This window comes from Podarcis tiliguerta, assembly GCF_965153285.1.
Source record: "Podarcis tiliguerta genome assembly, chromosome: 4".
Classification (NCBI taxonomy): Eukaryota; Metazoa; Chordata; class Lepidosauria; order Squamata; family Lacertidae; genus Podarcis; species Podarcis tiliguerta.
The window spans coordinates 14,858,736-14,885,405 of NC_139537.1; the positions used below are offsets into that span (position 1 = coordinate 14,858,736).

The 26,670-nt window shown below is 44.9% G+C and overlaps 2 long non-coding RNA genes across 2 annotated transcripts in view; both read right to left on the reverse strand.

The window, feature by feature from the left end:
• Nucleotides 1–920: 920 nt before the first annotated feature.
• LOC310675876 lies at nt 921–13,385 on the reverse strand. The gene is made up of 2 exons (XR_014510272.1): nt 13,274–13,385; nt 921–1,305 (listed from the first exon to the last, which is right to left on the reverse strand). It is a non-coding gene; the product is annotated as an uncharacterized lncRNA (long non-coding RNA).
• A 2,728-nt stretch (nt 13,386–16,113) lies between these two features.
• Nucleotides 16,114–26,670, reverse strand: part of LOC310675857 — a 141,887-nt gene continuing 131,330 nt past the window's right edge. Inside the window, exon 3 of the long non-coding RNA XR_014510249.1 lies at nt 16,114–17,087. This is a non-coding gene — a long non-coding RNA (uncharacterized lncRNA). The remainder of the gene's footprint in view (nt 17,088–26,670) is intronic.

Consider the following 26,670-nt stretch of genomic DNA (forward strand, 5'->3'; position numbering starts at 1 on the left):
CTCCCCTCTGTTCCATGGAAGTAAAATAATTTAAGCAGCAGTGAAAAGCCCTCTAGAAAGTACCTCACGCATAAGCCTTTGGCAAGACAGGAAGCGAAGTCTTTAAAATACTGTAAAATACGAATACAGATCAATATGACCTCAACTCTCTTAGGGCGTGGGTAGGCAGGTCTAAACAATAATGTTTTTAACCAGTACCGAAAAGAGTACAGTGGCCATGCCTGCTTGATCTCCATAAGCAGGGAATTCCAAAGTGTAACCACTGCCATATTAAATGACTGAGTTATTACAAATGTGGAATGGGTATTATGTGGCACCTATTGAGAGCCAGTGTGGTGTAGTGGTTAAGAGCGGTAGACTCGTAATCTGGGGAACCGGGTTCGCTTCCCCGCTCCTCCACCTGCAGCTGCTGGGTGACCTTGGGCTAGTCACACTTCTTTGAAGTCTCTCAGCCCCACTCACCTCACAGAGTGTTTGTTGTGGGGTAGGAAGGGAAAGGAGATTGTGAGCCGCTTTGAGACTCCTTTGGGTAGTGATAAAGCGGGATATCAAATCCAAACTCTTCTTCTTCTGTAATAGATCCAATTTCACAGATCAAAGCAGATGAGAGGGTACCTGATGGTCCTAAGTTGTTAACGTTCCAACCCCCTGCAATGCAGGAATCTCAACCAAAGCATTGTTGAGCTGGTTTTAATCTTCCATTTTTATATTGTTGCAACCCTCCCTGGAAAATTTGGATGAAAGGCAGGCAAGCAATCCAATGGACCACAACATCTGGAGGGCCACAGGTTCCCAATCCCTGCTGCACAGCGTAGACCACTGCAGAATCCCTTTTCTTCCATTTTGGGTAGCTGCCTTGGGAACTTATAGGGACAGAGAAGAAGGAGAAGCCATCAGATTTCATAGCACACACAAAAAAATGCACTTAAGGCAAGGCCCATTATGCTCCTGTTACGGTTCCAAATGACTTCCAAAACTCATGTCTGATACCGGAGAAGTAAAGAGCAGGCGGGGGAAACATACACATCCAAGAGTATTCCATTTTTAGCAGGAATTCTCTTTCTCGCCTTTGTGAATACGCTGTCTTCCTCTTGGCAGAAGGAAAAAATTAGGACTGTCCAAATGGGGAGGTATAAATTCTGCCTCGCAGCAAGATCAGTGCACGATGTAGAACTTGGCAACTCTGCGGGGCCGTTAAGTAGATAAACATGCGGCGATTCTGCCATAGCATCCATCAGCAGAAGCCGCCTCCTATTTAGCGATGTTCTGTCAGCCGGCTCAATGTTTGTAGCAAAAGAGGAAGCCCTGAGAAAAGACCCAAATGAAGTAAATTATAGCCAGTGTGGCTTTTCTCTTCCTCACCACACCCTTTCTTCTTCCCCCTCCTCCCCCTCCTCCTCCTCCTCTTCTTCTTCTTCTTCTTCTTCTTCTTCTTCTTCTTCTGCTTTGGGCAGGTACAAACACCAAACTTTCACACCATCCAACATCCCATCTGCATTAGACATTTGAAGCAGTATCATACCACTTTAATGCAGCCAAGGCCAGAGGCAGGTGGTACCCAGTGCGGAAAATTTCTTTGTCACCTCCCCCCACAGTGATTTCTTTTGCCTGCAAAAATGGATTTTAAGTTATTTCATATTTTCTTACAAAGGGATGTGGATTCTGGGCCTCTGATAACAAGTAGGCGGCTGTGGACAGATACTTAAATCTACAGGATGGCTTGTGTTTTGGCTTGTGCTATTTTATTTATATTTATTGTTTATTTATTTAATAAAATTTATTTTTTAAAACCTGCAAAGTGGTTCACCAAAACAAAAAACAAAAAAACCACAGCAGTAAAATCAAGAAAAAATAACAATCCTACTTTAAAACATACAAAAGCTAAAATATTAAGATTGAAATTACTTCAGCTTCCTAAGCATCTAAGAATGCTTGCCGAAAGAAGAATGCTTTGAGCAGCTGCCCGAAAAGAGTCTAGCAAAGGCACGCGCTTTGTTGCAATAGGTGGGGAGTTCCAAAATGCAGGTGCTGTCACAGTAAGTACAGATATTATGCATATATCTTGACCCTGCTCCACTGAATTGAAATTTCACCCTTCACGACATAGGAATACGGCCAAGTAAACAGCTATTTTCGTGGAGGAGGGTCAAGATATTAACTTGTATGCATGAAATTTCATATATAACTATATAATCCCTAGTGGTGTAAGTGTCAGGAGTGCGTGCAGGAGCCAGGCCCTGTGACCAGTAGGGCTTCGCAGGACTGGGGCCTTCCTAAGTTTGTTCTGGAGAGGCAAGATGCGGCCGCACAGGTGAGGCCGCTTGGTAACCTGGTGGCAAGAACCAGGAAGGGTTATAAGGCCAGCATTTCCCTTTGGCTCTTTGCCACAACATCACGTTTCCTGCCTTGTTGTGTTTGGCTTCTTGCTTCCTGATCCTCGGACCTAGGCTTCTTGACTCCTTGCTTCTCGACCCTCGGACCCTTGACTTCATGACTCCTTGCTTCCTGACCCTCGGACTCTTGGCTTCCCGATTCCTGGCTTCTGGACTCCCATTCCTGCTCCCACCCCACCATCTTGCCCCCAGTCCCAACCTCATCAGCAGGGACTTCGATCACCCATAGACCGGACCATGACAATAAGACCTTTGAAACAGGCATTTTTTTAAAAAAAAGTTTTTCATGAACTGCCCTAGTAGGGCAGTAATTGTTCCTTGATAATTTGTCACCCCCCTCCATGGTGATACTTGGGGCACCCCCCGCCCCCCTTCCTACGCCCCTGGCCGAAGTCTTCCCCCCACCACCACCCAAGAATCCTGAGAGCTGCAGTTTGTTAAGGGTGTTGAGCGCTGTTAGGAGACCCCTGGTCCCCACTCAGGACTGCGATTCCCAGAGTTTGCCTGGGAAGAAGGATTGATGGTTAAACCATGCCAAAGGAAAAAGAAATGGTGAATATTCAGGGGAAATGCAATAATAATACAGTGGTACCTCAGGTTACATATGCTTCAGGTTACAGACTCCGCTAACGCAGAAATAGTGTTCAGGTTAAGAACTTTGCTTCAGGATGAGAACAGAAATCGTGCTCCTAAAGTGGTGCTTCAGGTTAAGAGCAGTTTCAGGTTAAGAAAGGACCTCCAGAAGGAATTAAGTACTTAACCCGAGGTACCACTGTAGTAATAATAATAATAATAATAATAATAATAATAATAATAATAAAATTTATACCCCGCCCATCTGGCTGGGCTTCCCCATCCACTCTGGGCGGCTTCCAACAAAATACTAAAATACAGGACTCCATCAAACAGTAAAAGCTTCCCTAAACAGGGCTGCCTTCAGATGTCTTCTAAAGGTCTGGTAGTTGTTTTTCTCTTTGACATCTAATGGGAGGGCCTTCCACAGGGCTGGTGCCACTACTGAGAAGGCCCTCTACCTGGTTCCCTGTAACTTGGCTTCTCGCAGTGAGGGAACCGCCAGAAGGCCCTCGGCACTGGACCTCAGTGTCTGGGTAGAACGAAGGGGGTGGAGACGCTCCTTCGGGTATATTGGACCGATGTAGGGAAGGTTCATAGCTCAGGGGCCGCAGGTTCAATCCCAGGTTCAATCCCAGGCATTTCCAGGTAGGGCTGGGAATATTCCCTTGCCTGAAACCCTGGATAGCCACTGTCAGTCAGTGTGGACAAAACTGAGCTAGATAGACCAATGGCTGAGTTGGTACTAGACACCTTTCTGAAGGGGCAGACTTTGGTCTTTCAAATTTCACCAGCACCCTATGCAAGGCCAAAATTCGGGGCACCCCTTGCCTCTCACCTTCTGTTCTGCTCAAATCACTACATCGTATTTGCAGCGCCCTGCAGCGCCCCCTAGGCTCTGCACACAATGAGGAGGAACCGGTTGCACTGCCCTAAATTCACCCCTTCTTCCTGTATTCCTATATTTCTTTTTCTAGGGAGGGGGCAGGAAGAAAAAAAAAGAAATGATCCCAGAAAAAGCGTCTTTTGAAAAATGTCTGCTCAGCTCTAGTATTTTAAAAAAAGATCCCGATCTTATCCCTCTCATGAGACAATGTGTTTCTTCCTTCCCGAACCTCATACAATTGTAAAAAGCACCATTAACATTTGGAAATATATTAGCCGGAGGGCTGGAAAAGGTGTTGAGTATGCGTGTGTACATTTGTGTGTGTGACGCACCAAGCATTTTTGCCTTTCTCTATAACATTTTCAAATGTTTGGCAATGACTCTAGTGGGGGGGGGGGGAACGATGTTAAGATATCAGAGTGGCTATGAAAATAAACCAGTGGATGAAAATTGTGATATGAAAAGAAATCCATCCCAAATGATTGTTGTTTTACAGCCCACTAAACTAATTGCCTCTATTGGAGACGCACACACATAAGCCACACACAAATATATTCCTCTCTCTCTCCTCCGAACAGTCGCTTTTAAGTTTTCTTTTGACCTAGTTTTCACTGAGGAGATAAGCCTACGTCTGGGCTGTACCTGCTTTGCTGTAAATGTCCCTCCTTACAAACGTACGTGTCAGGAGAGAGTTCAGGGTCGCACCCACAACATACATTTAAAGCCCCTCTAAACCATTTTGAAAGTCGTGCCTTCCACCTCTTGCAAAACAAGAAGCCCACGCCCTCCAACATTCCTCAGGTAATAACAGGGACATCCTGACCTACACCAGAAAGCTTCCCCTGAGTTTGACCTCCCGCACACATTGACACCATAGACACACATACATCGGTCACTGGAGCCAATGACAACCTTTCTGCCAAACTGACCACACAGAATTGTCGTCAATAAAATATCTGTAGCACCTTCCACAGATCAATGGGAGGAAATAAGATCTTAGCAGCAAGCTGCCTTGAGTCCCTGTCAGGGATAAAGATGGGTGGGAATAATCATCATCATAGGAGCCAACTTCTAGGGGCCTAGGGAGCTTTGCCCCCCAATAAAATATTTGAGGGAACTGGGCCCCCCAAAAAAGTTGATGGCCATTGCCATTCAAATAGTGTATGTGCACTGTATCATGTGATTGATTCTGTGGGGCAGGAATTACCTGCCCCCCCCCCCAATATTTTATTCAGGTTGGCACTGATGATGATGATGATGTTGATGGAAATTTTGAGTGATTAAGAACATAAAAGGTAAAGGGACCCCTGACCGTTAGGACAAGTCGTGGCCGACTCTGGGGTTGCGGTGCTCATCTCGCTTTATTGGCCGAGGGAGCTGGCATACAGTTTCCGGGTCATGTGGCCAGCATGACTAAGCCGCTTCTGGCGAACCAGAGCAGCGTACGGAAACGCCATTTACCTTCCCACCGGAGCGGTACCTATTTATCTACTTGTATTTTGATGTGCTTTCGAACTGCTAGGTTGGCAGGAGCAGGGACTGAGCAATGGGAGCTCACCCCGTCGCAGGGATTCGAACCGCCGACCTTCTGGTCCAAAGTCCTAGGCTCTGTGGTTTAACCCACAGCGCCACTCGCATCAAGAACATACCAGAGAGTAAATCCTGTCGAACTGAGTGAGACTTAGTTCTTAGTAAAAATGCTTGAGATTGCAGTGTAAGGCCTCCCAGTCTTTACCCAGTTACCTGCGAGTAAGCTCCATTTAATACAGTGGGACTGCCTTCTGAGCAGACAGTGTAAGTCTCCATGTACAATAAAGGAATAAAAACTCCCCCATGTTTCCTACGAAATGGCTGGCTGCTGAAGCATTACAGTGAAAGATTTAAAGAGGATTGGTGACCCTTTTCTTCAAAATTATAGGAAGGGCTGTGCATGCCAGTTTCACCATTTCCTTCATTCGGTGCAGGTATTTTATTTCCAGTATAAATGGGCCTCCTTTTTTTGCACCTACACACGCATTCAGGGGCTTACGAAGGGGGGCGGAGGGGGCGGTCTGCCCTGAGCACCACTCGGGGGGGGGGGAGTGCAAGATGGCCCGCTGCCTGCCCCCAGCTATAGAGCGGCCAAGGACGCATGCAAAGTTAGCATGGGCTCTGCTCACGCAGCATCCCTATGGGCTGCCACACGCATGCGCCGTTCATACAGGGGTCCATACTGGCTGCCTCTCACACGGCGACCTCAAGGCTGCCGTGCATGCACAGTCCGTATGGGATGCCACATGTACGCAGTCCATAGCTTGCACAGTCCGTACGGATGTCATGCATGCGCCACTGGGCAGTTCGCCCCTCCCCTCAGCATCCCGCCCTGGGTGCCAGAGAGGGTTCCTCTGCCACTATGCATGCTTTTAATTGGTCTCTGAGACATGGCGGCGAGGAAAAATGAGAAGGTAGGGCATTCCAGAATCAGATCAGAAACCGAGACGGCTTCTACAATACCAGGACTGTCCTTGGAAAATCAGGACACTTGGAGTGTATGGAAACATGGGGACGGTAGTTTGTTAAGGCTTCTGAGATTAAATAGGGGATCCCCAATTCCCCTTCAGGGAGCTACAATGTTCCCCGGAAAGAGGGACTGATTGCCAGTGAAGTTAGCAAGGATGTATAAAGGATGTAACAAATGTTGGAAATGTAAAGAAAAAGAGGGTACATTCTGTCATATGTGGTGGGAATGTAAGAAAGTAAAAAGCTTTTGGGAAATGATATATAATGAATTGAAGAAAATGTTTTAAGTACACTTTTGTTAAGAAACCAGAAGCGTTTTTACTTGGTATTACAGGGAATGAGATAAACAAGAAAGAAAGGAAGCTATTTTTATATGCAGTAACTGCAGCAAGAATACTAATGGCTCAGAAATGGAAGCAAGAGGAGCTACCTACGTTAGAAGAATGGAGAATGAAGATGACGGACTATGCAGAACTTGATAGACTGACGGGAAGGATCCGAAATCGACGAGATCAGAGATTTATAGAAGATTGGGAAAAGTTTACAGAGTATATGCACAAACTAAGTGAAAATCAAATAACGCTTGTAAGCTTTAATGAAGCTCTGTAACAAGAAACGTTAGAATATGAGTAAAATAAGATTTAATTTATAAAAATATTAGAAGTAAGGTTTTAGAAATGTGTAAGAAATTAAGAAGGGAAGGAGTATCAGCCAAGTTGAGGGAAGTCAAAAAAGAGAATGGATATAAAAAAAAGATGTATGAATTGTATAAATTTTATATTGGGAAAATTGAATAAAAATTAGTTACAAAAAAAAAAAAAAGGAAAGAGGAACTGATTGTTGAACCACTCTGGGCATTTTAGCTCTGTGAGAGGAGTAAAACCTTTCCAAAGACAGGAGGAATGTTTTCAGAAGTCCTTTGGTCCATTTCCATGCTGCTGTGTGATGCCTGGCTTCTCAAACTTTGTTGGAGGCAGAGTGCTGTAGGGTTGGGTGGGCAAAATATTGGTAGTCCAAATATCTGGAGGGTGCCAGATCAGTAAAGCCCGAGATAACCTCTTGTATGTGAGATATTTGCACCCTGGCAGTGCCCACCAGAAAAGGCCTGATCTGGAGCCACCTAGCAATGCTTTTTCATGTTCTCTGACCTGCACTGGTTGGGCCAGCTCAGGGCTTCACAGCGCCTACATGAAGTGCATTGTGGGAAATTAAAATGGCAACCCCTGCCACCTATCTACCTGGTGCTGGCTATAGTGCTTCAATGGTCCATTTAGCTCAGTATTTTGTACACTGACGGGTGCTGGCTCTCCAGGATTTCAGACCCGACACATTCCCAGTCCAACTTGGAGATGCTGGGAATCAAACCTGGGACCTTCTGCATGCAAAGCACATGCTCTGCCACTAAGCTGCAACCCTTCTCCTGACAGGAGACCCTCTGATGTAGGCAGGTCCTGCTGGAGGGCCCTTTGCCATGGGTTCCCTCAAACCTGGATCCAGCCCTGGCTTGAAGCCTTTTGCTTCCCTCTCTGTGGTTTGTTATCCAGGTCTACAAATACCACCATTTCTGCTTCTGCATTACCATTTCCTCATTTAGATTTACCTCAACACATTTTCCTCCTCGAGCTCACAGTGCTTATTATATATATTCGTATCTCAGCATGGGGTGATTTAAGCTCTCATTAATGCTAATTGGTGTTGTGTATTATTTGAGTGTCTATAGGAAATGCGCATTCGGGATAAGACTGCCTTGCCGGTAGTCTGCTCAGTAAAATGTGATAACCTCTGCTAATGGCTTCTTGGTTTGGAGGAGAATCTTTCAATGAAAACTTTGGGGTGGAGAAGATGAGTTTGAAAAATCAGCCCTCTGGGGTTGTGGTGGGAACACATTGCACCAATGCTCTGTCAGGTCACATGCCTCAAGGCTTGATGCTGTGTGCTTAACAAACAGATTTGGGGTGTTTAGAGATGGAGAAGAAAAAAAATTCAGTCCGTTTTTGGGGAAGGCCCATTACTCAATGGCAGAGCATCTTGCCGAGTGCCAGAGCACACAGAAACACCATTTACATTCCCGCCAGAGAGATGCCTATTTATCTACTCATACTGGTATGCTTTCGAACTGCTAGGTTGGCAGGAGCTGGGACAGAGCAATGGGAGCTCACCCCGTCGGGCAGACTCAAACTGCCAACCTTCCGATAGGCAAGCCCAAGAGGCTCCGTGGTTTAGACCACATCGCCACCCGCTCCCGCGGGGGTTATGACTTAATCCAAGCACTACCACCAGGCAAGATTAAGAAATCAGTCCCCAAATGTTTGGGTTAAAAGTGGGTTGTGGGTCTAAAAGGTTGAAGATACCTGGTGTAGACAGTACTGAAATTATTATTATTATTATTATTATTATTATTATTATTATTATTATTTTATTATTATACAAGTAATTTATTAATCACCTTCCAAACCACCATGTGAAGGTGATTTACACCTAACAATAATTAAAAAGTTGAAAACGCACACAAAAAAACACATGCATTTAAAACAAGGCGAAAACCCTAATAAGTGGATATTCAGTAAAGACTTATATATCTTGCTCAGAAAGCAAACGGTATATGCAGTATAAGGCAGCCCTTAACAGAGCTCAGTAGGGGAATCCTGCCCTTTGTCTTCTTGTTTCCAAACCCAGCTAATTCTGCCTTGCCTCCTGGCCTGCACCCATTTCACAGGTGAAAATGAGGACACGTATAACAGCCCTGTTCTCCCATTAAAAAATGGTGAAATCATTAGTTGGGGGAGGGGAAATCTCATGATTTAACTTTTGTAACTAGGAGCTTTAGTGGGGATTTAAGTGCAAAACAAAGACACATTGCTGAGCATTAAATGGCTCCATTTTTTAAAAAAAAGAACCTTGAAGATTGCTTTCTCTGTACTTTGTGTAAAATCGCTTAGCTCATTTTGATAATTGTCTTCCAGTCAATAAATGCATGCTGGTTCATCATGCGCTGAATGCTAAAAGCTTGGTGGTGTGAAGGACTCATCACTGTCAAGAACTTATGTATCCCCTCACAACTTCTCAATGATGCTTTAAATAAGGGCCAAGCATTGAACAATCCTTTCTGGTCCTTTCTGATATTAACTTAGGGGTATGGGAACCATGAGTAGCCTGGATTTTACTTGGTGGTGGAATCTGAAACCATGCTCAGGACAGGACAGTAGCTGGGTCCCAAGGTGTTTAGGACTTTATACCTCAAATCCAGCACCTTGAACTGCAGATCTTTAAGGACTATAGTGCTATATGATCTCACATTGCCTTGATGAGTCAAAACTCTGTTGGCTGCATTTTGCACCAGCAGCAATATATATACAGGAGCAGCCCCATGCAGAGCACATCATAGTAGTCTAATTGGGAGCTCACTTGGGCATGGAGTGGAAATATGCACTCCAGATCATTGAGGCAACTTAAGTGTCCAATGTCAAAGTTGAATCAAGGAGTACCCCAGACTACATACCTGGTCATTGACAGGAAGAACAACCCCTTCCAGAATAGGTTGCTTACCTACTTCTGAGATCCAGAGTCCCCCGATTGATAATCACAGAATTGTAGAGTTGGAAGGGACCCCAAGGGTCATCAAGTCCAACCCCACCCCACCTCCCACCTTATAGCATCCATGACAGATGGTCATCCAGCCTCTGCTTTAAAACCTCCAAGGATGGAGAGCCCACCACCTCCCAAAGGAGACCATTTCACTGTCAAACAACTTTCAGCATCAGAAAGGTCTTCCTGATGTTTACTTGGAATCTCCTTTCTTGTAACCTGAAGCTGTGGATTCAGGTTCCACCCTTTGGGGCAGAAGAAAACAATCTTGCTCCAGCTTCCAGCTTCAACTCAAGCTCTTGTCCAGCTTCATCGCTTGAAACTCTCCTGGAAATCAATGAGACAGCTGAACTCCATAGAGCTGGAGAGGGTCTCAGGACGATCCACACTGATAGCTCTTCTCATCTCACCATTCCATAGTGAGATGAGGGTATTGGCTGGGGTGCCTGCCATGCTAACCAGAAACCACCACAGGGCATTCAGGAACCCCTCAGATTCCAATTTCTTATTAGCCTCTCCTAGGGTAATTGCCATCCAAGCAGTCCAAGGAAGACACATTCCACAGAGTGTTTGTTGTGGGGGAGGAAGGGAAAGGAGAATGTTAGCCGCTTTGAGACTCCTTAAAGGGAGTGAAAGGCGGGATATCAAATCCAAACTCTTCTTCTTCTTCTTCTTCTTCTTCTTCTTCTTCTTCTTCTTCTTCGGTGGCTTCCAGGCTGCTCAGTTAAATTGGAAAATCAATGGTGGAAATCTGAAGAAAATATATGGGTGAAGTTGTTTGCACAATCAGACACTGTGCAAAGTATGAACTGGTCTCAGTTAAGGAAAAATAGCAATGACAAAGCAGAGACATCACCTTGCCAACAAAGGTCCGTGTAGTTAAAGCTATGGTTTTCCCAGTAGTGATGTATGGAAGTGAGAGCTGGACCATAAAGAAGGCTGATTGCCGAATAATTGATGCTTTTGAATTATGGTGCTGGAGGAAACTCTTGAGAGTCCCATGGACTGCAAGAATATAAAACCGATCCGTTCTGAAGGAAATCAGCCCTGAGTGCTCACTGGAAGGACAGATCCTGAAGCTGAGGCTCCAAGACTTTGGCCACCTCATGAGAAGAGAAGACTCCCTGGAAAAGACCCTGATGTTGGGAAAGATGGAGGACACAAGGAGAAGGGGACGACAGAGGACAAGGACAGTGTTCTCAAAGCGACCAGCATGAGTTTGACCAAACTGCGGGAGGAGGTGGAAGACAGAAGTGCCTGGCGTGCTCTGGTCGAGGGGGTCATGAAGAGTCGGAGACGATTGAACAACTAAACAACAGCAAGGGAAAATAGCGTATGTGTGAACAGAAGTAAAAAACAACAGAATTATCTATTCTTTCTTTTACTGTCATTTGTCCCGGCATCCTTGGAGGCAAAATGTTATGTTGAGACACTTCCCAAAGTCTTTGTAACACACATCAAAAGTTTAACGGGGTTTTGAAGTCCTGTTTTTCCCTTAAGTAAATCAAGGTTTTCATTGCATTTTCAGTGTTCAAAGCAGTGCCTCTTCAGCTGCCATTATGATCACTTTCAAGATGGGCCGATAAGTGTGCCCTCAAACACATATGCAGAAATCCTTTCCAACAAAGTTCTTGGCTGCTCCAGGATCAGATTTCTCCCATTTTACAGGTTGCTGTGGCAACTGATCAGCTCTGCCGACATTTTTATTATTACTATTTTCTGAAGGCACGTTTAAATCTAATGCAAAGTGCGATCCATAGCATGAAAGGAGGGAACAGCTGGGGGCTGAAGCAGTGTGTAAGCTGACATGTCAGACAGTAGCCAGACAAAGCGACGCAGGCTCCGTCTGAGCAAAAAAAACCAGAGTAACAACTGAACGCTGTCAACAAAATCCACAGTACAAGCCAGCTGTTCACTCTCATCAGAACTAAAAAAAAAAGCAAGACAAAAATCCCAGGGCTGGGAATTAAATTTATGAACAGAACAGAGAAAGAGAGAAGAAGAAAAAACTTTCTGTGGAAAGACTGAATAGGATTTCAGGCAAAACGGAACCATGCAAGGAGGCCTTAATCGGAGATGCCTTTACTCCGTGTTCTGGATGAAACACGCCTTGGCAGCATAGATGCAAACATTGGGATGGTGCAGGTTGACACAGCCCCTGCCCAAGGATGGCAGAAAAGTTCATGAAGATAACTAGGGTTGAAAGAGAAAATCAATTTGGCTAAAAGGTGATCCTACCTAATTCACACTTTCTGAAGCAATCTGCAAAGTGAAATCCAGTTTGCACTTTTAATCCCTGGCAGAAACATACATGGAAGGGCTGCCGTTTGTGGTGGAGCAACTTTCATGCATGCAGAAGACCCCAGATTCAATGCCTGGCTGCGAGAGATTCTCCACCTGAAATCTTGGAGTGCCACTTCTAATCAATGTTGGCAGGACAGAGAAAGATGGAGCAATGATAATAACAATGATGATGATAATTTTATTATTTATACCCCACCCATCTGGCTGGGTTTCCCCAGCCAGTCTGGGTGGCTTACGGCACATAAAAATGGTAAAACATTAGACGTTTAAAAATTTCCCAATACAGGGTTGCCTTCAGATGTCTGACTCCGTTCAAGGTAGCTTTCTTAAAGCAGACAGAGATAAGTCCAATGAATCATGGTAGGGTGGGAGGAGAGGAAGACTGGATACAAGAACAGATATGAAGCCATTTAGCAGAGGCAGACAGTACTAGATGATGTCTCCAACAAAGAGTCCTTTGCAAACAAGGGTCCTTTAGAACATAGTGGGGGTCCTATAGAACATGAAGGTGCAATATCTCAATGGTGGAGCACACACTTTACATGCAAAAGGGTTCTAGTTTCAATTCCTGGTATCTTCAGGTAAGGCTGAAACCCTTGTGCAGAGTCTAGACTACTGAGCTAGTTGCACCAATGTAAACTAGGAACTGGCCCCTTCCCTCTACTTCATTGAACCACCGAGCCTCTTGGGCTTGCCAATCAGAAGGTTGGCGGTTCGAATCCCCACGACGGGGTGAGTTCCCATTGCTTGGTCCCTGCTCCTGCCAACCTAGCAGTTCAAAAGCACATCAAAGTGCAAGTAGGTAAATAGGTACCGCTCCGGCGGGAAGGTAAAAGGTGTTTCTGTGCGCTGTTCTGGTTTGCCAGAAGCGGCTTAGTCATGCTGGCCACATGACCCGGAAGCTGTACACCGGCTCCCTCGGCCAATAAAGCGAGATGAGTGCCGCAACCCCAGAGTCGGCCACGACTTGACCTTTACCTTTACCTTTACCTGAAGGCAGGCTTAGGTTACATAACAAGCAAATAAACTATACCAGAGGGAAGTTGGTCCTGAGGAGACTGCAACTGAGCAGTTATCTTTCTTAACTACCAGCAACCAACAAACTGGTTGTCGCAGCAACCGGTTAGAATATGGAGGCCGTTAGTCCTCTGTCAGAATGTTGCACTTGGCTGCAACTTTACATCCCACATAGTCCTGCTGGCCCGGAAAGCTGTCTGTGGACAAACACCTGCTCCCTCAGCCTGAAAGCGAGATGAGTGCTGCAACCTCATAGTTGCCTTTGACTGGACTTAATCTGTCCAGGGGTCCTTTACCTTTTACCTTACCTCATTCTCCTTTCCCCCCACCATCAGCCCCCCTTAAGCAATATCATCAGCATGCAGGTTGAATGAAGCAGGTTCAACAACAAGCAAGATGATTGATTAGCCGTTGTGTGAAAGATAACCGTGGCCTGGGTGTATTTTCATTCGTTCACGCCCGCATCAATAAGGAAGATATAAATCGCAGGCGGAGAAACACGACGTGCCCAGGGAGAAAACATCCTACATAATTCTTCAGGTAAAACCAATTAGCAGAGTGGAATTCATTAGTGACAAAAAAAGGGGGGGAGCTCTGAAGGGTCACTCCACCCGTTATTCAGGCCTGTCGGTGAGCAGTGAGCAGTGAGAGGATTGGCAGTGAGCATTCTTCACCCTTGATAAATAGCAATTAATAGTGCAAAGCATCTAGAGCAGCCGGGGCAACCCAGTCAGATGGGTGGGGTTCAAATAATAAAATTATTATTATTATTACAATCGTACTTTGGTTTTCGAACAACTTAGTTCTCGAAGGTTTTGGCTCCCGAACGCCACAAACCTGGAAGCGACTGTTCAAAACAGTTTGCGAACTCTTTTTGGAAGCCGAATGTCCGACAGGGCGCTTTGGTTTCTGAACGTTTTGGAAGTCGAATGGATTCTGGGATGGATTCCGTTCGACTTCCAAGGTATGACTGTATTATTAACTGACAGGATTCTTACGATGCACACTCAGTATTTTACAAAACATTCCAACAATAATAAATGGTGTATATATTGGTGTCTGTACAAGGAAGGAAGGAAGGAAGGAAGGAAGGAAGGAAGGAAGGAAGGAAGGAGTGTGCTTTTCTTTTTGTAAATCTACCAAAGAATGGAATGGAATGGAATAAGGATTAATGGGTTTTCTCAGGATGATGGAGGGTGTGCGTGCTGTGTCCTATTAGTGGTGGAAATATTCTGCATGGGAGAGGGACAAAAAATGGGGGTAAGGGAGGGTCAGCTGAGGAATGGAGTGAGCAATGTCCTTATTTGCATCTGAGGAAAGTTGAAGGATATGTGAGGTCTGGGTAATAATAATAATAATAATTTATTTATATGCCACACCTTGGCTTGAATCAGAGATGAGGGCCGCAACCACATAGTCGCCTTTGACTGGACTTAACTGTCCAGGAGTCCTTTGCCTTTACCCTTACCTATTATACAAATGTGACACTAGATGGCGATGGTGAGCTATGGCAAGTTCAATATATTTTTCAAAACTTTTTTTTTTAAGAAACACCTTCACAACATTTTTTAATGTGTCTACATTCCACCTTAATTGTGACTTGTTAAAATTTCTAACCCTGGAGTTAATAAAAGAAAATCTCTTGTTTTTCAGGGAAGGACGTATGAGCAGATGATCAGCACAATCCTTCCACACGCTCACAGATTATCCGTTGTGTTTGGAATGGAGGGCTGCTTCAATACATTTATGGCAGCCCACTTTAGCTGGCTGAATGAACTGATCCTCAGCTTCATTGAATCCTAGAAACAGGCCCATTTCCCCCCGAAAAAACTTCAGTCCGCACACAATGAAATTCGTCCGAGTATCAAGGTCAGCTGGCCATGTGTCAGATAGCAATTCCATGCTCTCCAAGCTAACCCAGCAGTTGGAATCAAAACACTGGCCAGGCATCCAGTTAGATAGGGAAGTGTGAGCTCTAGGGAGATTTCCCCAGTGTGTCTCAATTACAGTACCACATGTGCAATATTTCATGGTGAAAAGTTTTGAGCATTCAGAATATCTCAGTGACACCTGTGACCGGCTAAGCCAGCCTCTGAGCTAAATTACACACTATTGCCTGTTGCCGCGCATTCATTTACGGGGCCTGAGCAACAGGCAATTGTCAAAGTCCACAACCTGACTTCCCCCCACTTGTTGGTTTGGGCAGCTCAAACAACTGGGATTCTCTGCAAAATCCGGATCCAAGTTTTTTTCTGCCCATCTCAAAATCCTCTCCATACTTTCCCCCAGACTCAGGACAATTGTGGCAGGAAGAGTTAGTAACCTGAGACAAACTGAGAGCTGCTAGGCAAGTGTATTCCAAACGGTAGGGGGCACAGCCAATCTGTTTATTTTAACCACATGAAAACGAACATGTTTGCATTACACTGTCAGAAGCCCAATCTACCGGTGATGGACAGGCTGCATTTAGTCTTTGAATGTTCTTATCAGGATTCACGGGAAATATTTCACCAACCAACTTGGGAAGTGGAATATATATACAGTGGTACCTCAGGTTACATACGCTTCAGGTTACATATGCTTCAGGTTACAGACTCCGCTAACCCAGAAATAGTGCTTCAGGTTAAGAACTTTGCTTCAGGATGAGAACAGAAATCGTGCTCTGGCGGCGCAGCAGCAGCAGCAGGCCCCATTAGCTAAAGTGGTGCTTCAGGTTAAGAACAGTTTCAGGTTAAGTACGGACCTCTGGAATGAATTAAGTACTTAACCAGAGGTACCACTGTATGTGTGTGTATATATATATATATATATGATATTGAACTGAGGCCACAGACTCACCATATAGCATTGCTTCTTCTTAACCCTGATGAACAATGCAGGTCAGCTGGAACTCATGGAAATTACCTGAACCACTGGGGAAACCATCATGTCTGCACAGTTTTTCCCCACCACGTCCTTGAGCAGATCAGGGTTCGATCCCGTTCAGAGTGTTTGCCAGTGTAAAAGCATCCTAAAGGTCATTTCAGCCAGTGTGCAGAGGCAGTTTGGCTTATACCAGGCATAGGCAAAATCGGCCCTCCAGATGTTTTGGGACTACAACTCCCATCATCCCTGACCACTGGTCCTGTTAGCTAGGGATGATGGGAGTTGTAGTCCCAAAACATCTGGAGGCCCGAGTTTGCCTATGCCTGGCTTATACGCTTCGTAGAAAGCTGCTGCAAATCAGTTTCTCTAATGAATGCACCTATAATGTAAAGCTAATGCACAGTTTTGTGTTAGTGACGTCTGCATTTATTATCATACTTGGTTATCCTACATCACATGGCAAATCTGAAAGAAACCTTTTCTATTAGTTCGTGAAGACGTCTCTTTCTTTCTCCCCGTTTTCCGTCTTCTAACTCAGCATTTGTGGAATTTCACTTGTCCCTCATCTTTAGGGAGCCAGAGACATAGAATCATAGAATTGCAGAGCTGGAAGCTATCCAGATATATATGTTAGCCACTGTCCTATTTTTTCTTTTCTTCATAAAAAAGAGAGCTTCTGACATTCCCCTGGGAAAAACTAAGATGAAGTCTCCTCTCTGCAGTTTTCTTTAAAAGATTGTTAAAGGTTGGCAAACTTATCCAGTTCTTGACCTCTTTCCCTGCTGAGAGAAAAAGCCGACATTATTAGTTCTATTATTTCACTGATGAATCATTTGTGAATTAACAATGGAAACATCCACAGTACGTACCTGCTTTAAAACCATTTCAAGCCCAGTACAGATATAGACTGGGAGGAAAATTTCCGCTTAAAGGACTTTCTGGAAGAGGAAGGTTTTTAGATGGTGCTGAAAAAGAAAACAGAGCCTGACTGATACGCTGCATAAGGGAGTTCAAATGAGTAGGTGCTGCCACACTAATGGTCAAATGCTTATATCGTATGGAGCAGACCTCCTGTTGAGATGGTATTTGCAGGAGGCCCTCTTCTGCAGAGCATGATGGTTGGGTATATTCTGCTAGTCTAAGGATACAGGAGCTTGCTGCAATCACATGGAAACCCTAAAGCAAACGCTCCACCACCAAAACCACAACATGAGCTCTTAAAGTAGAAGTGGCAAGGAAGTATGGGATGTAATCCATTGGAACAGCCAAATGCAACATTCCTTATTTTCCTAGAGTGGGCACAGGCAGGGGGATGCTTCTCCAGTCAGTGTAACTTCTTGTTCTACTGGTCTGAAGCCCCCTCCCCCTGCATGTGACCTGGGAGATGGGCGTGGCCCTGGCTGACTCCATAAAAGAGGCGAGATGCAGCCATTTTCTCTCTCTTGCTCTCCATCTCTTGCTTGCTGCTCGCTTGCTGCCACGCTGGTCTCCTGCAGCCATTTTGTTCTCTTAATGTAATTTTGCTGTCTGCTGGCTCTCATCCAGCAGCACATGAGCTCAATCGCCATGTGAGATGAACTCACAGTTTGCTATGTAACTACTAAGTAAAGCCTGCCTTTCAGGGATAAAATCGTGAACTGAAATGTGAGTAAACTTGTTGTTACTTTTAAGGAAAAACTCTTGTGTCTTTATTCTTTTAAGAGGGATGAAAGGGGACACCAGGAATAATCCAGTCTGATCAAGCCAGATTGGATTACTTAACTAAAGAGATTCAAATGAATCTGCAAACTAGCTTCCTGCTATATTGAGGGGAATCTGCTCTGCTACATGACTCACTAGCATGAGTGAAGTAAGGACAATACTTATTCAGTATATCCTTTCCTACCATCCTTAACATTCCCACAGGAAGAAGAAGAATTGATATTGTACAAAGCAGAAATAAACTTGTCCTCTTGTCTTGCGTGCCTAAAAGGATAAAGCATGGGAGGGGAATCTTCTGGACCTCCAGGTGTTCTTGAACTCAGACTCTCATCAGCTCCTGTCAGCATGGACCCTGGTTGATGGGAGCTGAAGACCAGCAACATCTGGACGGCCACGGTTTCCCCACCCCGGTCTAGAGGAAGTCTTGAGGACTTATTCTAGCTAGACTTCCTCCTTGTCATTAGTGGTGTTTGACCTTGAGTAGCCGGCGTACTCCTAATTATTTGGCCAACGCCTGAGAGAGCAGAAGAGTCATCCATGTGTTGCAAACGGACAAAATCTGCTGATATTCAGTGAAATGTTTTGGCCTTTTCGACCCATATCACGAGAAGAAAAACTAAGGAGAAATAATAATGTACTACAATTGCAGAAACCTTTCAGTGGAGGGTGGAATTAATTAGGGCTTCGCTGCCATGAAATTACACTTTTTTATTAGTTTCCCAGCACTAACCGTCTCGGCGTAATTTCCCTGGGGGAATTTCTCTGCATGGCAAGGGAAAGGTTGCTCTTCCCAGTAGAGAAAGAAGATCTAGTTGTTCTAGTCTGAAGAAGGTGGGATATGGAATGATCGCTCCTTCGGCTACAGACAGGTCATTTTCCTATCCACAGCATGTCTCCATTTCGTATTCAGGTTTAAAGATTTCATCTCCTCCGCTAACCATATCCCATGTATCCTTTCACCTCTGACCAACCCCTTGCAGCAGTGATTGGTGTTGAGCCTGGAGCTGATGGGGCAAGCAATAATAATAATAATAATAATAATAATAATAATAATAATAGTTTATTTATATCCCACCCTCCCCAGCTGAAGCTGGGCTCAGAGCGGCTAACAACTATAAGTAAGTAACACAGCACTTTAAAATCAATATTCTAAAATCAATTCAAAATCAAATTAATGGCAACCATTGGGTCAGAGTTCTACGAGGATCACCAAAGGAAGGGGTCAGGCTGTGCCTTGGCCAAAGGCCTGGTGGAACAGCTCTGTCTTGCAGGCCCTGTAGAAAGATGTCAAGTCCTGCAGGGCCCTAATCTCTTGTGACAGACCATTCCACCAGATCGGGGCCACAGCCCAAAAAGCCCTGGCTCTGGTTGAGGCCAGCCTAACCTCTCTGTGGCCCGGGACCTCCAAGATGTTTTTGTTTGAAGACCGTAAGGTCCTCCGTGGGACATGCCAGGAGAGGCGGTCCCATAAGTACGAGGGTCCTAGGCCTGTACTCCACCAGGAGCCATTGCAGCTGGTATAGCACCGGGCGAATGTGATCCCGCGGCGAGGACCCTGTAAGGAGTCTCGCCGCGGCATTCTGCACCCGCTGGAGTTTCTGGGTCAGTCTCAAAGGCAGCCCCACGTAGCCCAGGTTGCATTGGGACAGTGGTCTCCAACAGGTGACAAGCCAACTCAACCCTCCCTGCCTCCAGAATGCCACACTTTGAGGGCTTTGGTTTTCGGCTGTGAGCAGCGACTCCACTGACAGCTCTACTCATGCACACATTCATGAGTAGAAAGGGATGCCCTACATCAACAGAGGAATCAGTGGTAACTGCTGGGAGGTACCAGCTAAAGGGATGCCTCTGCCTTAACCACACACCCTCGTCCTGGTGTGTGAGCCAGGATTGGATCCTTCTTTCAGTCAGTTAAGCATCTTCCAAAAAACTAGGGTTGAAGGTAGTGTGCAGAAGAGGGGGAGAAATAAAAACACATGGAAAATGGGGTGGGAAGTCTGTGGGGGTAAGATAAGTTTGTTATGTATTGAGGTTAAACTTTTGAAAACTTAATAAAAAATTATTACAAAAAAAACTAGGGTTGAAATCCACCATGGGGTCACCATTGGTTGCAGAGTTGACACAGAACAAGAGTCACATCGTGGTTATCTTAAGTACAGCAGCAAACAGTGCCCCCAAATTTCAGCCACTTGTCATTGTAAATGTTTTGAATTGCAAAAGCTGGGACAAAAAGTACCCCATTAAATCAATCAACACACACCACAGAGGTGCTCTTTGTCTCATTCAATGCCAACCATTTAGAGAATTGAAAAGAAAAAAGTACCATGTGGTTTTTCTAGCAAAAACTAACTCCGAGAAGCAGAAAAGTGCCCTTCTTCTGAAGCAACAGATGTGGGTTTGCTTGGCAATGTTATGCCAGCCCGAGACACATTTTGATTGACTTGGGCCAGAAAAATCCCCCATAAAACTCCCATATGTCAGTTTCATACTACTGTATATCACTTTTATACTACATCAGAAGCCACTCTGGGTAGCAAACTAGCTATGTTTCCTTCCTCTCAGACCTACTCAGAATTATCTGAAGCAGTTGGTGCTTATCTTATTTTTTAAAAAAATTCAGCTTGGGTTGAAATTGTGATCTATGCCTCTTACATCATAGGCAAACATCCATTTCAGTTTCCAGAATAATCTTAACTTGCATCCCTATTTGGTACCAAAGAAGTGTGTGTGTGTGTGTGTGTGTGTGTGTGTGTGTACTAAAATAAAGTACCTACGGTATAATTACCGGCAAGAGCAATATATGGCAGGATAGTGTGGGAAACCGCAAAGAAGTTTTACATTTGCAGAGAACGCTGGTTTAGATGACTTCCATATGCTTATAATTCGATTTTGGGACATTCAAAGAGATTTGAGGGCTAGATTTAAGCAGAAGTTACATGTTCTTGTCTCAAGCTGAGCAGTAGTGCTACCGAGCACACCCACAGGAAACAGATAATGAAATAAACAGTTGTGGATCAACGGAGGGGCAGTATTTGAAGAATATGGTGGGAGCTTTTGGGTTGCGCTGCTATCTGCGAAATCTCTGGATAGGCTAACAAACATACAGAGTGATCTTATGCTAGGGCCCTTTTAACCTGAAGTTCAACAATGTGCCCTTGATTGCTTTCAGACCCATTCGGAGACTTCTTCCATTTGTTTGTTTTTTATTTATATATAAACCAAGGACGGCATTCAACAAAATAGTGGTGCAAGCAGAATAGCGCGCGCCAGGTTTCCTTCTCTCCTCCCCCCACGCATGCATTGCACAACCCCCCAATTTGCTCCTGGGGATTGGGGGGGAACCCAGAACAGATTTTGGAGGTGCACAGGGTGATGAGAGAAGGGGGAGTTGTTGCCCAAGTTGTTCCACTTGTGCAAAGAATTATTTAGCACTCCAACCCAAAGTCTAGCTAGTGGCTGTCACATCATGTGATGGGGAACTCCATATACAGACATACCTCTGGATATGAATGGGATCCGTTCCGGAGCCCCGTTTGCATCCTAAAGTAAACGTAAGACGCGACTGTGCGTCTGCACGGGTCGTGTTTCACCGCTTCCGCGCATGCGCATGATGTCATTTTGAGCGTCTGTGCATGCGCAAGCGGCGAAACCCGGAAGTAACACGCTCCGTTACTTCTGGGTCGCCGTGGAGTGCAACTTGAAAATACTTAACTTGAAGCTACTTCAACCCAAGGTATGTATGTGATTTGGGAAAGTGCTGTTTTCTGTCTATGCTCAGCTTCTGTGGCATGATGGCCACCTCAAATGGCATATTTTTATCTTCTTTAAAGGCAACATAGTAGGAAAGGGGATGTGGGCCTAATCCTTGGGGCATCAGGCATGGATAAATCTGTCAATTCTGATTTCTTATTTTCCAGCCTTCACTTCACCATATTTCCCAGTCAGGCTGCAAGCTTTAAAAAGTCTTCTTAAAAGTCCATATTTCCCCCAATGGCCAAGACTGCATACAATTTTGGTATGCAATTTTTTCTAATACACAATTATTTTTTTGCAAACAATATGCCCTTCATCATGAAGAAAGCCCAAGTTTTCCCTGACCCATAAGACTGGACTCTGCTTTACGCACTTCAGTATTCTGAATTTCTGTTTTATTTGCTTTTGTGTGTGCTTATAGTGCTGCTCTACTGGTTTTAGGTCATTATTTTAACGATAACATTGTTTGCTTTCAGACTATATGCAGCTTAGAGATTTTTGAAATACTCAGCTGGACAGAAAGGCTTTTAAATAAATAACAATTGTAATCGATTTTGTATGCTGTTATCACTAATATGTTTTTGTTATGCACTCTAATACATACATTTGTGTACTCATTATTTAGTTGGTGAGCTCCCTCACAAAATTCAGAGAAGTGCTCAGTTTGAAAGATAGCTAGGTTTCGCTTTGCATATTGTTTTGGGAAGCGTGAATTAGGCCTGCATTTTAAAAAGTGGAAGAAGAAGAAGAAGAAGAAGAAGAAGAAGAAGAAGAGTAGTTTGGATTTGATATCCCGCTTTATCACTCCCCTTCAGGAGTCTCAAAGCGGCTAACATTCTCCTTTCCCTTCCTCCCCCACAACAAACACTCTGTAAGGTGAGTGGGGCTGAGAGACTTCAGAGAAGTGTGACTAGCCCAAGGTCACCCAGCAGCTGCATGTGGAGGAGTGGAGACGTGAACCCGGTTCCCCAGATTACGAATCTACCATTCTTAACCACTACACCACACTGGCTCTTTTAATTAAGTGGACCAAACTTAATTTCTTCTCCCTCCCCCCACAACCTGCATCCATAGCCCTCATCTGTCAGGAACTTCTCATGGGCCATCTTCATTGAACATGCAGTGCTGCCCTTGCCTAGGAGACATTTGCAGGAGACCTTCCCATGCAGACAGTGCCCCACATAAATTAGTGAGTCCCATTGGGAGATTACACCTCAGGCATCAAAATGTTTCAGGCCGATGTCACCGGAAGGCTTTGAATTCTAGTATTCACTTCTCCAGGGACTTCAAAATCCTGCCCACCTGGTGATAATTTCAAGGTAAGTTCCATTCAAGCCGTGTTGGAATCCTGTAGAAAAAATGCACTCCCTTCCTCTGTCAAACAGGTGGCTGTGGCTTTATTTATTAATTTTCCAAAGGTCTCGCCCCCTGCAACGTGTCATGTGGAAGCTAGCAATCATGAAAGCGCCTTGTTCCCCAGGGGGGTGCTGTCAGAAGATGCAAGGAAACAGGTGCCTGCCATTCTCCCTCATTTCCCTTCCTCCCCGTCGAAGGAGGACTGTGTTTTTCAAGGAAGGCTCAATTAGGCATTCTTGCTTACGTCCCTCCCTCATTTCCACCGTGTCTTTCTCTGAGGAAACAAGGCTCTTTAGTTCTTAATTTGAAAGGGGAGGGGACCAGCAATGACGCAACCCCACCCCCATTATTGAGACTTGCCACCCACCATGGGAGCTGGAGACCACAATGGCCGTTTCTGCAACTGTTGCCGTCAAATATTTTCCAAGGCAGCTGCTAGGATAAGATAAAATACAGCCTGGGCCTGACGCTGCAAGCAAAAGGAAGGAAACTGGAGCTCATGAAAACAGATGAAAAGCCTCCGGAGTCCTGCCCTGAAACTGAGTTTTTTTGGCTCGGTGCCACAAAAGCTGAATGACAAGAGGTCCAAAACGAACACAGTCATCTGAGAGCTCCTGGCTTCTGAAAACTTTTTTTAAAAAGTGAATTTAATGGTAACCCACATTATTAGAGCATTCAGGGAAGACCCCTGAGGGGGAACCAAGGGTCAAGACCATGCCAGTTTGGCTATCCAACTTCGGTGTAGTGAACACCAATAAGGGATCGATCGTATACCCAAGAAGCTGGTGTAAAGCAATGCTCTGTGTGCATGTGTAATATGTTAACATTCCAGAATGCTACATTCTTTCTGCTGCATGTTTAGACCAGACCTTAAAGGACTGAAGCAGGAAGCATATTTAAATGCAAGAGAATCATGTGATAAAGTGTTGTGGTTTTTTGTTTTTGTTTTAAGTCTCTTCCATGTTGGAATGAAGACTGTACGTTCAAATTCTAGCCTACCAAACAGGAGAGAGGGAGAGAGACCTCCTTGCACATAAAAAAAACCCCAGTCGAAATAAATTAAAAAATTGTCCAGTAACACCTTAGAGACCAACTGAGTTTGTTCTGGGTGCATGCTTTTGTGTGCATGCACACTTCTTCAGATACCAGTAAACCGTCAGACCAACACTGCTACCTATCTGAATAAAAAACCCTAGTATGTTAGACATAAAAGTTCAGTCCTAGCTTCTCTCCTTAAATTTTTGGGGATTTTTAAATATGCAGGAAGTTTTTCTTTTCTTTTTCGGGGGTGAGCACCCAAGCATTTGATTTCCCCCCTCGCCATTTCCCATGCGGCGGAGACTTGCAAAAGCTGAGTCACATTTCTCCGGCATATATAGGTTTGGCACCCAGTTTACCAATATATCTGCAGAAGTTTCAAGACTTGGTTAGAACGGAGCTCAGGTGGAACACGATGTTGACCTTTCTCTCAAGTGGAAAGTACCAATCCGTGCCTTGATCTCTTCCAATAAAGCAATGTTGGGTTTTTCATCCTGAGCATGAAAAGCAATTGTATTTTCCTTCTCAGTGTCTCAGATGCTTTTTTTATATATTTTTAAATCAAATCTTCACTAAAGAAGACTTATTCTCTCCTCCAACTCGCTTTCCTCCAGCTTTTTCTTTCTTTCCTTTTATTTATAGATCAAAGTTTCAGCTCTATCAAACCTCAAAGGCACATTGTCAAGTCCTGTTGACCCTGCATGTAACCTAGCCTAAGTCTATCACTTCCCCTTTTAGAGTTGAATATAGGGCTCTCGCGCCTACTAGCTATAGATCTCCTAGGTTCAATAGCTCCCCTTCTGAGTAATTAAAAGAGAAAAATACAAGCGTGAGGAATATATGGCTGGCAGAATCTATACGTTGCCTGCCTACTCATAATTATTTAGCAAGTGATTAGCAGTTTTGGATGCTCAACATTAAAGGCTACATAAAGCGACTGTCCTGATTTAAATCCCCTTTCATGCCCCTTGTAAACTTTGCTTGTGTACCAGCCTAACTTTTGCCACCTTTGTATCATAGGAATCACCAACCTTTCCAGGCCCAGGGGCACTTTTTTGGGCGGTGGGGGGTGAGCAACAGATCTATAAAGATCAAGCTTACTAGCTGCTTTGCTTCTCAATCTTCTCTGGTTGGCCTCTTATTTTCTCCTACCAATAGGGAACCTATGTAAGGACTGTACATGGGCTCTTGGATACCCCATAAGGGGAAAAGGGCAGATTTTTGTTTACAACAATATCATGGGGAACTTCATCAAAAGCCTTACTGAATTCAAGGGCATTTACCAGGGAGGCAGATTCTAAATGTTTCCAGATGAAGGATCTTCGAATTCTTCCTGTACAGGATTCATTCAAATTTGTGTAAGCCCTGTAAAAGGGGCATGGTGGGAGCATGACCAGAGAAAGGGGAACTTGGGCTGGATCCTGAGTCCATTCAGCTCAGACATGTGTCCTGGCAGCCCAGCAAAAGGGGTGGTGCACCCAAAGCATTATTTTGAAGACTTGTTTTCCATTTTCCAGGCTTGGACAGCAGTAGCCCTGCTCCTGAACAGAGTTCGGATCTCAGCATGTACTTTACATCAGCTTAAGTTAATGACGGGACGCGGGTGGCGCTGTGGGTAAAAGCCTCAGTGCCTAGGGCTTGCCGATCAAAAGGTCGGCAGTTCGAATCCCCGCGGCGGGGTGCACTCCCGTTGCTCGGTCCCTGCTCCTGCCAACCTAGCAGTTCGAAAGCACCCCTGGGTGCAAGTAGATAAATAGGGACCGCTTACTAGCGGGAAGGTAAACGGCGTTTCTGTGTGCAGCTTTGGCTCGCCAGAGCAGCGATGTCACGCTGGCCACCCGGCCTCTTGAGTGAGATGGGCGCACAACCCTAGAGTCTGTCAAGACTGGCCCGTACGGGCAGGGGTACCTTTACCTTTTTAAGTTAATGACAATTTGCTTTACATCAGCTTCTTGTCCAACTCCAAGTCCTTCATGATTGCAACTAAGGAGGATCTGCCACATCCAAGGCAAGAGGGAACAACTGCAGCCTCAGCTGTAAGTTGTGAGCCACACAAAAATATGCTGACCTAACACTGGAAGACCATTGCAATAACACAGCAGCAACATATTTCAAAGTTGTTCTTATTGAATTCTGACCATCTAATTTGTTCTCCTTGACCTTCTGCGCAACAGATTTCATTTTGGGGCTTGTTGTTTCTTTAAGGGGGGGGGGGAGCTGATGCTGTTCAATTTTTGTAGATTTCATTTCTTTTCATGCTTGTCCAGTCTGCCAACTGGCAGTGGATTCCCAGGTGCTTAAGCGATAACAGCAAAATATGTGCAGCAAGAATGTATTAATTTGAAAATGTTGGGCAGGGAGAGGGACTAACTGGCAAGCTTCACTCTGGTAAGTACTGAACTTCCAAAACGAGTGAAAAGGGAACTCAATCAATTGAAAAAGACTGTGGGCATATTCACGACACAGACATAAACACTGTTTTCCTCTGCATTGGCCCCATCTGCATTATAAAAAAGGTAAAGGGACCCCTGACCATTAGGTCCAGTCATGGCCGACTCTGGGGTTGCAGCACTCAACTCGCTTTATTGGCCGAGGGAGCCAGCGTATAGCTTCCGGATCATGTGGCCAGCATGACTAAGCCGCTTCTGGCGAACCAGAGCAGCGCACGGAAACGCCGTTTACCTTCCTGCCGGAGTGGTA